Source organism: Zingiber officinale, chromosome 4B (assembly GCF_018446385.1).
Source record: "Zingiber officinale cultivar Zhangliang chromosome 4B, Zo_v1.1, whole genome shotgun sequence".
Classification (NCBI taxonomy): Eukaryota; Viridiplantae; Streptophyta; class Magnoliopsida; order Zingiberales; family Zingiberaceae; genus Zingiber; species Zingiber officinale.
In genome coordinates, this window is record NC_055993.1 from 114529499 (window position 1) to 114534748 (window position 5250).

The 5250-nt window shown below is 42.3% G+C and overlaps 1 pseudogene; it reads left to right on the plus strand.

Moving 5' to 3' along the window:
- Positions 1–3990: 3990 nt before the first annotated feature.
- On the plus strand, positions 3991–4926 carry LOC121978568 (annotated as a pseudogene).
- The last annotated feature ends 324 nt before the right edge of the window (positions 4927–5250 follow it).

A 5250-nucleotide genomic window follows, 5' to 3' on the forward strand; every position in this document is an offset into this window, starting at 1 on the left:
TAAGATACCTTTACGCATTTCTAGTGGCTTAAATGCTATAAATTAATAAGCCTCGCACTATATCATGTTAGAATGCTAGTTGATAGATATTAGAACGTTTTCCATGCATTATATAATTGTTGTGTGAGATTTTGGCACGAACAAGTGCTGAACCGGTTCGATTCAAATCGAAACCCGGATCGATCTGATCAATCGAATTGGTTGTGCCATCGATCGGTTAGTCGACCGATCCAACCGCCAATGCAGAGTTAGCGTCATATGGATCGCCACCACCAATCTAGAAGCGAGGAGTATAGAGCTCACTAATCGATCACCGATCGATCGGTGAGTTAACGGATCGGTCACCGATCGATCATAGACTCGATCGGTCGAGACCGATCCACCGTATAGAAGCAATAGTTTTGGATCGGCCACCGACCGATCCGAGTTTTCTCCGTGCCAGTATCAAGCTGGATCGATCACTGGATCGATCCGACAGCCCAATCGATTCATGGATCGATTGAAATGCCTGATTACAGCTAGCAGGACATCCGAGAGGCATAGATTATCTTCCCTAGCATGTGTACAACTCCTAGGTACACCTAGAATATTAAGTTCAGATTTTATAGTAATCAATTTAGTAAAATTTTAATCAATCCAGATTTCCGCAATAGTAATTTAGCACAGCATAATGTAGCAATCGGCCTCACAGCCTAGTCAGTAGAAGGCGGGTCGTTACACTGGCGGACAAGAAGGAAGTGTGCGGTGGTTCCGAGGGACGAGAAGCCGGAGCGAAAGACTGCTCGAGGAGCAAGAGACATAGCTAGAAGGTCGGCACCGGGTATGACCGAGGGACGAAGACTGCGGATGAGTACGCTGGCGGACGAGAAGGAAGCACGCGGCGATTCCGAGGGACGAGAAGCCGGAGCGGAAGCCTGCTCGAGAAGACCGGAAGTTGGGTTCGGGTGGGCCCTATTCCAGATGGCAGAGATCACCCAAGCGAGCGGAAGACTCGGTCCAACACTGTCTATATAAGTGGCTCGTTTAATGTTTTGAGGATGTTTTTTAATTATTGAAAATTCTAGTCGTCGTCTCCTTCTTGGAATGCGGTGTTTTCCCTATTCCCTAGTCTTCCCCTTTGAATTAACAGGCTATAGAAGATCACTTCCGATATTTGTACGCGAATCAATGGAATCGATAGTTATCGACTGCATCAGTTGGTATCAAAGACGAGTTGATCTTGTGGAAGCATGTCACCGAGAAGACAGTGATGCATTGACTACGCTTTTGATCGTGATATGGAGCAGCAGGTTTGAGTTATTGATGAACGGATGGAACGGATGGTAGGATTTGTGGAACAGCTAGCTGAAAGGATCGTGACGAGGTTTGAAACTAAAATAGAAGAACTCCAGTCCAACACCATCACCAGACAAACTAAGATGTTGAAATTGGTGATGGAAAGAAGGAGGATGCTTATGAAGAAAAAATTCCCCGCGGGCATTAGGAGATAGATATATATGAGAACTGAAATCTCTAAGTTTCTTTACAGCCTACAACCATATCTATTCATCTGTTCATCCGACAAGGAGGTGGATGAATTCAACGATGATAAGATCAAAATAATCGGTAATCCAGTTTATGACAATGATAAGAAAGAAGAAATTAATGAGGACGTTGAGGATATGAGAGTTCTATTCAGATGGAAGGTGAAGATGTGCCAATAAGCTCTAACTCAAGCATGGGTTTCATAGATCATGTATTAAGCTTTGTAAATCCTAGCAAGTCAACATTAGATATTGACACGCCTTCCTTTATTGCTCTAAAAATTTTGACATCTCGTCAATTCCAGTCGATGAATCTGAATGACTGGATTTCTACAAGGGTTTCATAGATTATGCCAAGAATATTATAATTCTTGAAAGCCCATTATTGAATAATGATAGGCCTTCCATTTTTCTTGCAAAAGAACCTAAGGTCGATATTGCTACTCGTTCTATAGAAAATTTTGGAATTACTTATGATCCTTTCTGAAGGCAATGAGATGGCGTGTTGGCTCCGGCGATTGAGGGATGGCAAGCTTCTCAAGATCTGAAAGAACTCCTTGGTGACCATGCACACACGCAGTCGATCCAGCAAGGCATTAGTGACCTAGGACCGGGGTTGGAAACCCTCGCTAGGTCCTCCGACGCTCAAGTCAGTTCCTCGCTTAAATGTTGAAGAAGAAAAACGGTAACGGAAAAGATGCCAGCAAGTCTAGTTTCATATGCAAGTACTTGTGTTTGCGTCCCTTGCTAGCGAAGAGGATTCTCCTTTTATACCACCTCACATAACCTCCACGATCATGAGATGGTCCCTGGTTTGTTAGAGTTTGTTAGAAGATGAGCAAAGTACAACATGGACTTCGTCCAATAATCTTCTAAGGAATTTTTTTTCTACCCCAGATGTACCCTCTTTGTTGTTTTGACTTGAATCCTTGACATATGCAAAAGAGTATATCACTGTAATCGCTTAAAGAATGAAGAAGCTTCAAGAGAATAGTTCCCGACAGGTTTGCCAGGCTGTCATAAAGTTGTCGACTGCTTATCTGTTTAGATATATATGGATTGATCATTAAGCTCGTCATATCCTGAGCATGGCCCTTTCTATTGAATGTATCTCGGCTGGTCATAAAGTCGGTCGTGTATTAAGAGTATCTTCTATTGAATATATCTCGGTCGGTCGTGTATTAAAAGTATCTTCTGTTGAATGTATCTCGGTCGATCATAAAGTTGATCATGTATTAAGAGTATCTTCTATTGAATGTATCTCGGTCGATCTTTGCCTTCTTGAACATATATAAAGAATATTATGTTTAATTGACCCTTATCTTGCCGATCATATTTTAGAGTCCTGACTGGGTTAAGCCTCTAAGCCCAACTAACTTTTTCCGATCAAGCGAATACATTAGACTTAGTATCTTGTGTTCGATCAGTCTTCGTTCGACCTTTCATATTATACAAACTTGAAAAGGCTAGATACCTTTAGGCCCGGTCGGACTTATATATGTCCGCTCGGGCACATACATAGAACCTTGTATTCAGTCAGCCTTCACGCGGTTATTCATATATTAAAGTCTCGAAAAGGCTAAATGTCTTTAGGCCCGGCCAAACTTATATCCGTCCGGGCATATGCATGGAAGCCTTCATTCGGCCGACATAATCATATGTCATAGACTATATAAGTCTAAATGCTTTTAGGCCCAACCGGACCTATATCCGTCCTAGCATATGCATGGAAGTCTTCCTTCGGTCGGCCTGATCATATGTTATAGATTAAATAAGACTAAATGTCTTTAGGCCTGGCCAGACTTATATCCATCTGGGCATATGCATGGAAGCCTTCATTCGGCCGACCTAATCATATGTCATAGACTAAAAAGGCTAAATGTCTTTAGGCCCGGCCGAACTTATATTCATCCGGACATATGCATGGAAGCCTTCATTCGATCAGCCTTTGTCTTACTGATCATATGTCATAGATTAAATAAAGCTAAAAACCTTTAGGTCTGGTCGGACTTATATTTGTCCGGGCATATGCATGGAAGCCTTCATTCAGTCGGCCTGATCATATGTCATAGACTAAATAAGTCTAAATGCCTTTAGACTCGGCCGAACTTATATCTGCCCGGGCATATGCATCGAAGTCTTCATTCGGTCGGCTTTTACCTGACTATTTATATATTGAAGGCTTGATATAGTTAAGCTCTTCTGGGCCCAGCCGGTACTTTCCACCCGAGCCTATACAAAGAAACTTATATTCAATCGGTCATCGTCTGACCAATCGTATGCTATATCCTAGATAAGGCTAAGTATCTTAGCGCCCGGCTGGTCCTTCCCGTCCGGGTATACACACAACCTTATGCTCGACCAGATCTAGGCGCCACCATCTCTTCTTGGCTTTAATTATCATGACACCCGAAAAACTCGCTCATCGTAACCCATATGAACTTACAACTCAACTCAGCATTCTGCTATGATGCTTCTCTCAATATGTCATCATTGTGAAACATTTTTCTCTTCCTCCACCACCAACAGATAAGAAGTGCATTGGTCCACGCCCATATCCCCTTTGTTATGTTCCAGTAGAGCAGGTTGTGTTTGTTATACCACCATCACCGTTAGCTTTTCCTATTCTTAAGAATTTAAGATATGTTTTAGAAGATGATTTGATAGCAAATGAGTCAAACAGTGGTTCGATATTTGGAGGGCATCCTTCATTACAGGAGAGGACTGAATCTTTCAATATAAAGGAATCAATGAGAGTGCACTGTGGATTTGACAAGGCAAAGAAACCTAGTCAAGGTGTGGATATGCCAAGGGAAAGAAACCTAGTCAAGGTACTGGCTTCGACATAGACGAAGCTGATCTTATTGAGATGGAGAAATGCCATGATGTTGTTGTAGCTTCTGCTATTTTTGGGAATTACAATATATTGCAACTACCAAAGAATATCTCAGTGATTTTGCAAGGAAAAAAAATCATGTTTCTATATATGTTTGTTGACGAAGAAACTGAAACATACATAAAAAAATTCTAGTGGCCCAGTTGATATCAAAAGAGTTGGTTTGTGGAAAGTGGTGGCGGTGCGAAAGCTTTCTTACGTAGATGCGAGGAGTAATAGAAAGGTTCCAAAACTCTTGCTTCATAGTTTTTTTCCCCAAATGCCTGATTTTCTCTTTGGATCGATGGGAAACTTGAGCTTGTTGTGGATTATCCCTATCAAGTTCCTGAGAGATTCTAGTGGCGGAAGAACTACGCTTTTGCAATTTCCCAGCACTATCAACGTTTTGATGTTTTTGAAGAAGCAGAGGCTAACAGAGCTGTTGGAAAGTATAACAATGCATCCATTGAATTTTATAAAAAAGAGGGCGATCCTGTCCGGAGTCTAAGTCAGACGAAGGCCAGATGAAGTGTCGATGGCGTTGACGGGGAGGAGACTTTGATGTTGCGGTTACCAGGGCTTCATAGAACAAACTCCCACGTGGCCCTGAAGGACTGCTGAGCCTGCGCCGACGGTACTAGAACTCTGCACACACTCAGACAATCACACGAAACGTTAGAGACCAAGAACCAAGGAAAAAGTCCCCGGAGCAAACCCTCTGACGCTCAAGTCAAGTACTTTTTTCCCAGAAGAACGGTGTACAAAGAAAGAAGAAAAGTAGACAAGTGTGCGAGTGAATGTACCTGCGTAAGAGAAAGGACGTCCCTTTTTATATGACAGTGTGTACCTTCT